Here is a 10000-nt window from a genome sequence, read left to right on the forward strand (position 1 = left end):
GAATTAAATCATTTGTATTTTGATGATAAATTTAAAATTTATCTGTATATATTCATATAAGACTCTTTGGTAATATATAATATAAAACCGAGCGCATATATGATATGTACGTTAGAAAAAATAATATATATATATATTATTTTCTTTTAATATAGGGACACCTCTTTTAATTTATCCCCGCAGGGAATTATCACATAACTCAGTATGTGATAATGGCAGACCAATATACATATATATCAAGATTATCAATACAAAATATATATCATTATTAGCCTGCCTCAATTGTAATTATTTATTTGGATTAACGATAAAGTTCGGAAACAATTTGTTATTCTATGTATAATAGAAACCTTGGCCTTTGTTTCAACATTATTATCTTTGGGCTTAAAATATTAACCGTGGAGCCAAGTCTCATATTCATAAATGAATAAAGAAACAAATTTGACGGATTAATATCTTCTCTACCGACAGACAGTATTTTGTCACGTCAATAGTAGATGGCCGGCCCATTGACCATCCTATAGTAGTTTTTGGACCCAATATCTTTAATTCGGGTATTTTCAATTGTCTTTGCCAATCAACCGTTTGGTACTCTCTCATATAATAAGAGAATACACATATAATTCCATTATATGGATATATCTTCATTATTTTATTTGCTACATCACCCTATAATAGTTTTTGAACCCGTCAACTTCAATTCGGGTATTTTCAATTGTCTTTGCCAACCATTTATATGGTATTCTCTATTATAATAAGAGAATACTAGTGTATATCCATTATATGGATATATCATCTTCATATTATTTGCTACACCACCCTATAGTAGTTTTTATACGAACCCCATCATCCATGCAATTCGGGTATTTTCAATTGTCTTTGCCAACCAACTATACCTCTCTTATAATAAGAGGTATATTTTCATTATATGGATATAATGCCATTTATTTTTCAATATCCATATAATTCATTTAGTTTTGTATGTACAAAACAAGTTTTCTTTATAGTATTGACAAAATCATATGTTTACGCATAACATAAGTTTTGACCAATACGAGGAGGGGCCCGCCAACGACCACCTCCCTATAGTAGTTTTTTACCCCACGCACTACTGCGTGCCTGTTTACAGTACTAGTGCCAGCTATCACTAGGTTTATATATCATGTTTCAGTGATATATGGGTAAATTCTACCATTTATTCTTATGTATATGGCATTTCTATGCCATATTTATACAATCCATTCATATCTTAATGTATATTTATTATATTATACATTATTATGCCTTATAGGTATTATACCTATAAGCCATATCCATACGATTCATTCACTAGTGCCGCCCCTCACTAGGTTTATAATTGTTATATCATTGATATACAATTTATTTCTATATATATGGCATTTATATGCCATATCCATACAATGCATTCACATTTCAATGTATATTTACTTGTTATACATTATTATGCCTTATAGGTATTATACCTATAAGCCATATCCATACGATTCACTTATATAAATATATGTATATTTTTCTATACATAATTTTTTTTTACTTTTGTATGGTTTTCTATGCATATCCATAGTTTATATGGATATGCTTGGCGTTCTATATAGTATTGACAAATTCATATGCATAACATAAGTTTTGACCAATACGAGGAGGGGCCCGCCAACGACCACCTCCCTATAGTAGTTTTTTACCCCACGCACTATTGCGTGCCTGTTTACAGTACTAGTGCCAGCTATCACTAGGTTTATATATCGTGTTTCAGTGATATATGGGTAAATTCTACCATTTATTCTTATGTATATGGCATTTCTATGCCATATTTATACAATCCATTCATATCTTAATGTATATTTATTATATTATACATTATTATGCCTTATAGGTATTATACCTATAAGCCATATCCATACGATTCATTCACTAGTGCCGCCCCTCACTAGGTTTATAATTGTTATATCATTGATATACAATTTATTTCTATATATATGGCATTTATATGCCATATCCATACAATGCATTCACATTTCAATGTATATTTACTTGTTATACATTATTATGCCTTATAGGTATTATACCTATAAGCCATATCCATACGATTCACTTATATAAATATATGTATATTTTTCTATACATAATTTTTTTTTACTTTTGTATGGATTTCTATGCATATCCATAGTTTATATGGATATGCTTGGCGTTCTATATAGTATTGACAAATTCATATGCATAACATAAGTTTTGACCAATACGAGGAGGGGCCCGCCAACGACCACCTCCCTATAGTAGTTTTTTACCCCACGCACTATTGCGTGCCTGTTTACAGTACTAGTGCCAGCTATCACTAGGTTTATATATCGTGTTTCAGTGATATATGGGTAAATTCTACCATTTATTCTTATGTATATGGCATTTCTATGCCATATTTATACAATCCATTCATATCTTAATGTATATTTATTATATTATACATTATTATGCCTTATAGGTATTATACCTATAAGCCATATCCATACGATTCATTCACTAGTGCCGCCCCTCACTAGGTTTATAATTGTTATATCATTGATATACAATTTATTTCTATATATATGGCATTTATATGCCATATCCATACAATGCATTCACATTTCAATGTATATTTACTTGTTATACATTATTATGCCTTATAGGTATTATACCTATAAGCCATATCCATACGATTCACTTATATAAATATATGTATATTTTTCTATACATAATTTTTTTTTACTTTTGTATGGTTTTCTATGCATATCCATAGTTTATATGGATATGCTTGGCGTTCTATATAGTATTGACAAATTCATATGCATAACATAAGTTTTGACCAATACGAGGAGGGGCCCGCCAACGACCACCTCCCTATAGTAGTTTTTTACCCCACGCACTATTGCGTGCCTGTTTACAGTACTAGTGCCAGCTATCACTAGGTTTATATATCGTGTTTCAGTGATATATGGGTAAATTCTACCATTTATTCTTATGTATATGGCATTTCTATGCCATATTTATACAATCCATTCATATCTTAATGTATATTTATTATATTATACATTATTATGCCTTATAGGTATTATACCTATAAGCCATATCCATACGATTCATTCACTAGTGCCGCCCCTCACTAGGTTTATAATTGTTATATCATTGATATACAATTTATTTCTATATATATGGCATTTATATGCCATATCCATACAATGCATTCACATTTCAATGTATATTTACTTGTTATACATTATTATGCCTTATAGGTATTATACCTATAAGCCATATCCATACGATTCACTTATATAAATATATGTATATTTTTCTATACATAATTTTTTTTTACTTTTGTATGGTTTTCTATGCATATCCATAGTTTATATGGATATGCTTGGCGTTCTATATAGTATTGACAAATTCATATGCATAACATAAGTTTTGACCAATACGAGGAGGGGCCCGCCAACGACCACCTCCCTATAGTAGTTTTTTACCCCACGCACTATTGCGTGCCTGTTTACAGTACTAGTGCCAGCTATCACTAGGTTTATATATCGTGTTTCAGTGATATATGGGTAAATTCTACCATTTATTCTTATGTATATGGCATTTCTATGCCATATTTATACAATCCATTCATATCTTAATGTATATTTATTATATTATACATTATTATGCCTTATAGGTATTATACCTATAAGCCATATCCATACGATTCATTCACTAGTGCCGCCCCTCACTAGGTTTATAATTGTTATATCATTGATATACAATTTATTTCTATATATATGGCATTTATATGCCATATCCATACAATGCATTCACATTTCAATGTATATTTACTTGTTATACATTATTATGCCTTATAGGTATTATACCTATAAGCCATATCCATACGATTCACTTATATAAATATATGTATATTTTTCTATACATAATTTTTTTTTACTTTTGTATGGATTTCTATGCATATCCATAGTTTATATGGATATGCTTGGCGTTCTATATAGTATTGACAAATTCATATGCATAACATAAGTTTTGACCAATACGAGGAGGGGCCCGCCAACGACCACCTCCCTATAGTAGTTTTTTACCCCACGCACTATTGCGTGCCTGTTTACAGTACTAGTGCCAGCTATCACTAGGTTTATATATCGTGTTTCAGTGATATATGGGTAAATTCTACCATTTATTCTTATGTATATGGCATTTCTATGCCATATTTATACAATCCATTCATATCTTAATGTATATTTATTATATTATACATTATTATGCCTTATAGGTATTATACCTATAAGCCATATCCATACGATTCATTCACTAGTGCCGCCCCTCACTAGGTTTATAATTGTTATATCATTGATATACAATTTATTTCTATATATATGGCATTTATATGCCATATCCATACAATGCATTCACATTTCAATGTATATTTACTTGTTATACATTATTATGCCTTATAGGTATTATACCTATAAGCCATATCCATACGATTCACTTATATAAATATATGTATATTTTTCTATACATAATTTTTTTTTACTTTTGTATGGATTTCTATGCATATCCATAGTTTATATGGATATGCTTGGCGTTCTATATAGTATTGACAAATTCATATGCATAACATAAGTTTTGACCAATACGAGGAGGGGCCCGCCAACGACCACCTCCCTATAGTAGTTTTTTACCCCACGCACTATTGCGTGCATGTTTACAGTACTAGTGCCAGCTATCATTAGGTTTATATATCGTGTTTCAGTGATATATGGGTAAATTCTACCATTTATTCTTATGTATGTATATGGCATTTCTATGCCATATTTATATAATTCATTCATATCTTAATTTATATTTATTATATTATACATTATTATGCCTTATAGGTATTATACCTATAAGCCATATCCATACGATTCATATACTAGTGCAGCCCCTCACTAGGTTTATATATCTCATTTTAATTATATATTGGTAAATTCTATTATTTATTCTTGTGTATATGGCACTTATATGCCGCCATATCTATAAAAATGCATTTATATTTCAATGTATATTTTCTATATTATACATTATTATGCCTTAAAAAGTTATTATACCTACCATAAGGCGATATCCATACGATTCATTTATATAAAAGATATATGTATAATTTTCTATACATAATTTTTTTTTATGAATATATGGGTTTCCTAAGCATATCCATATAATACATTTAGTTTTATATGGATTAGATTGGTCTTCTTTATTGTATTGCCAAACTCATATTGATAAAATAAGTTTTGAACAATAAGAGGATCAGCCGCCAACCAACCAACCACTGCTACCATTGGAGGAACATATACTTACTTTTTATATGTCCTCTTACTTGAATGGTCCTCTCTTTACTTGAAAATTTCATTACCATAGGAATCTATTTATACATGGAATATGATTTCCACTACTTTTTCGCGTCACTAATAATTAATATGACGATACAGACTTGCTACCATAACATAAGTCTTGAACAATAATAGGAGCAGCCGCCAACCAACCACCAACCAACCAACCACTGCTACCATTGATAGTAATTTTATATGTCCTCTTTAGTTGAATTTCAATACCATAGGAATATTTATACATGGAATATGTTTTGCCACTACTTTTTCGCGTCACTAATAATATGACGATACAGTCTTGCTACCATAACATAAGTTTTGAACAATAAGAGGAGCAGACACACCAACCAACCAACCGCGCTGCTACCATTATATATACTTATATTTATATAAGTCCTCTTTACTTGAATGGCCTCTTTACTTGAATTTCAATACCATAGGAATATTTATTTATACATGGAATATGTTTTGCCACTACTTTTTCGCGTCACTAATAATATGACGATATAGACTTGCTACCATAACATAAGTTTTGAACAATAAGAGGAGCAGACACCAACCAACCAACCGCTGCTACCATTGAATGAACCATATATACAAACTTTTATATATGTCCTCTTTACTTGAATTTTAATACCATAGGAATATTTATACATGGAATATGTTTGCCACTTTATCATCGCGTCACTAATAAGATGACGATACATTTTGTTTGTTCAATATTTACTTATATATTGATGTTTCCAATTTAGGTCTTTTATATTTCTTCTTCCCTACCTTACACACCACAAACAAAGTGGCGTGCGATGCTGCAAGCAAGCATAATGATTATGCCCGCTTGCAACATCTTTATTATCGAATCATCAAGCAAAGGATAAGCTTCAGTGGATCGCAGTATGGCAGCTGCTCAACCACTTACAACACCTTGCCTGTTACAAAAGTCGTTTACAATTGATTCTAGGCTTTGTCATTGTATTAAATAATGCTTTTATATGTAACTAGCGCGGCATCAGGTGATCAAAGATCCTCCCAATTTACTATGTTACAAATTACATTGGCATCACATCCATTGTCGTTTATAAAGTAAATTATAAACTTTAAATGGTTTAGAAGCCATACAATGCAAATTGCCCCTTATTTATCATTGCAGTCCAGCACGGATACGACCTTAGAGGCGTTCAGGCATAATCCAACGGACGTAGCGTCATACCACTGTTCGCTCGAACAAGTATTGTGCCATTGGTCCGTACCTGCGGTTCCTCTCGTACTACGCAGGAATGCTGTCGCAACAACGTTTTGTCATTAGTAGGGTAAAACTAACCTGTCTCACGACGGTCTAAACCCAGCTCACGTTCCCTTGCATGGGTGAACAATCCAACGCTTGGTGAATTTTGCTTCACAATGATAGGAAGAGCCGACATCGAAGGATCAAAAAGCGACGTCGCTATGAACGCTTGGCCGCCACAAGCCAGTTATCCCTATGGTAACTTTTCTGACACCTCTTGTTAAAAACTCTTTAAACCAAAAGGATCGATAGGCCGAGCTTTTGCTGTCCCTGTGTGTACTGAACACCGAGATCAAGTCAGCATTTGCCCTTTTGCTCTATGTGTGGTTTCTGTCCGCACTGAGCTGGCCTTGGGACACCTCCGTTATTATTTGAGAGATGTACCGCCCCAGTCAAACTCCCTACCTGGCAATGTCCTTGAATTGGATCATACCTGAGTAATTGGAGTTATACCAAATTTTCAAATCAAAAATACATAAATGCACCGTTTTATTAAAGAATTTGTTTGCGATTATATAACAAACTCGTGATACTTTGATCAAGAAGCTTGCATCAAAACCCAATACCATAAGATATAATAAATATATCCGTATAATGGCTAGGAAATGATACACGTTCCATTTAATCAAGTAAGTAAGGAAACAATAAGAGTAGTGGTATTTCATTGGCGATACCAAACCGAAGTCTAATATCTCCCACTTATTCTACACCTCTTATGTCTCCTTACACTGCCAGATTAGAGTCAAGCTCAAAAGGGTCTTCTTTCCCCGCTAATTATTCCAAGCCCGTTCCCTTGGCTGTGGTTTCGCTAGATAGTAGATAGGGACAGTAGGAATCTCGTTAATCCATTCATGCGCGTCACTAATTAGATGACGAGGCATTTGGCTACCTTAAGAGAGTCATAGTTACTCCCGCCGTTGACCCGCGCTTACTTGAATTTCTTCACTTTGACATTCAGAGCACTGGGCAGAAATCACATTGTGTCAACACCCGCTAGGGCCATCACAATGCTTTGTTTTAATTAGACAGTCGGATTCCCCAAGTCCGTGCCAGTTCTGAATTGATTGTTAATTGATAATCGTTATAATTAATAAGAACTAATTGGTTTAACCCAATTAGTATTCTTAAAAATTTTAGCAAGAAAGTTCCACAATTGGCTACGTAACTAAACTATCCGGGGAACAAGTGACCAACATAAATGCCAGACACTCTATTTACCCAGAACGAGCACATAAACCATGTTATTGTTTCCCAATCAAGCCCGACTATCTCAATCTTCAGAGCCAATCCTTATCCCGAAGTTACGGATCTAATTTGCCGACTTCCCTTACCTACATTATTCTATCGACTAGAGACTCTTCACCTTGGAGACCAGCTGCGGATATTGGTACGGCCTGTTGAGAAGTTTGCGTGTCCCCACCATAAATTTTCAAGGTCCGAGGAGAAAATATCGACACAACAGTATATGTCATGCTCTTCTAGCCCATCTACCATATCTCTCTGCGAAAGACTTCCATGGTAGTACGGCTATAAAACAGAAAAGAAAACTCTTCCGATATCTCTCGACGGCTTCTTTATGGTCGTTCCTGTTGCCAGGATGAGCACGAGGCCCATATTTAATAACAAACGGATACTCAACAGGTTACGGAATTGGAACCGTATTCCCTTTCGTTCAAAATTATTCAAGTATATTAATTAGCTTGATTTATATAATATAATTATATTTGTATGGCATTTGTGTTTTACTTGAAAATTTTCGGCTTTCGCCTTGAACTTAGGACCGACTAACTCGTGATCAACCACTGTTCACACGAAACCCTTCTCCACTTCAGTCCTCCAAGGTCTCATTCGATTATTTGCTACTACCACCAAGATCTGTACCAATGGCAGCTCCATGCAGGCTTACGCCAAACACTTCTACGCATACCATTGTACCTTCCTACTCACTAAAGTTTCAAAATTTATATCACAAGTAATATAAATCATCTACTTTAGCGGTAATGTATAGGTATACAACTTAAGCGCCATCCATTTTAAGGGCTAGTTGCTTCGGCAGGTGAGTTGTTACACACTCCTTAGCGGATTTCGACTTCCATGATCACCGTCCTGCTGTTTTAAGCAACCAACGCCTTTCATGGTATCTGCATGAGTTGTTAATTTGGGCACCGTAACATTACGTTTGGTTCATCCCACAGCGCCAGTTCTGCTTACCAAAAGTGGCCCACTGGGCACATTATATCATAACCTTGAACTTCATATCAAGAAAGTTAAGGTTCTTACCCATTTAAAGTTTGAGAATAGGTTAAGATCGTTTCGACCCTAAGGCCTCTAATCATTCGCTTTACCAGATAAGATTATTTTATATAACATTAAAATGCACCAGCTATCCTGAGGGAAACTTCGGAAGGAACCAGCTACTAGATGGTTCGATTGGTCTTTCGCCCCTATACTCAATTCTGACAATCGATTTGCACGTCAGAACTGTTTCGGTCTTCCATCAGGGTTTCCCCTGACTTCAACCTGATCAAGTATAGTTCACCATCTTTCGGGTCACAGCATATATGCTCAAGGTACGTTCCAGTTAGAGGCATAAATAATATAAATATCATTATACATAACTATATAGAACGCCCCGGGATTGTGTTAATTAGCTATAAATAGTTAAAAAACTAATCCCATTATTAGTCAAGTTAATTACGCTATTAGGTTTATATCCCAATAACTTGCACATATGTTAGACTCCTTGGTCCGTGTTTCAAGACGGGTCCCGAAGGTATCCTGAATCTTTCGCATTGTTAATCATACAAGTGCATATAATAAACACAAAAATCAATGATAATTATGCCATTATATAATTCCGAAAAATTAACGCACTGTATTCATATAAATCTATCAGCACTTTATCAAATTAATAACATTTATTCTGTGTTAAAATGCAAGCAAATTAATTTGAATAAACTATAAGTTATATTTTATGATAAATTTTGTATGCTAATAGATTACAATGTCCTTATATGGAAAAAATGCACACTATTATCATAATATTGTTTAAATATTACAATTTTAATGATGAATTTTCCATAACGGATATTCAGGTTCATCGGGCTTAACCTCTAAGCAGTTTCACGTACTGTTTAACTCTCTATTCAGAGTTCTTTTCAACTTTCCCTCACGGTACTTGTTTACTATCGGTCTCATGGTTATATTTAGTTTTAGATGGAGTTTACCACCCACTTAGTGCTGCACTATCAAGCAACACGACTCTTTGGAAACATCATCTAGTAATCATTAACGTTATACGGGCCTGGCA

At 33.7% G+C, this 10000-nt stretch overlaps 1 non-coding gene across 1 annotated transcript in view; it reads right to left on the reverse strand.

Moving 5' to 3' along the window:
* Nucleotides 1-6260: 6260 nt before the first annotated feature.
* The window catches only part of LOC119558486, a 3971-nt gene continuing 231 nt past the window's right edge, over nt 6261-10000 (reverse strand). The window contains exon 1 of the ribosomal RNA XR_005220210.1: nt 6261-10000. This exon is cut by the window's right edge and continues 231 nt beyond it. This is a non-coding gene — a ribosomal RNA (large subunit ribosomal RNA).

This window comes from Drosophila subpulchrella, unplaced genomic scaffold (genome assembly GCF_014743375.2).
Source record: "Drosophila subpulchrella strain 33 F10 #4 breed RU33 unplaced genomic scaffold, RU_Dsub_v1.1 Primary Assembly Seq103, whole genome shotgun sequence".
Lineage (NCBI taxonomy): Eukaryota > Metazoa > Arthropoda > Insecta > Diptera > Drosophilidae > Drosophila > Drosophila subpulchrella.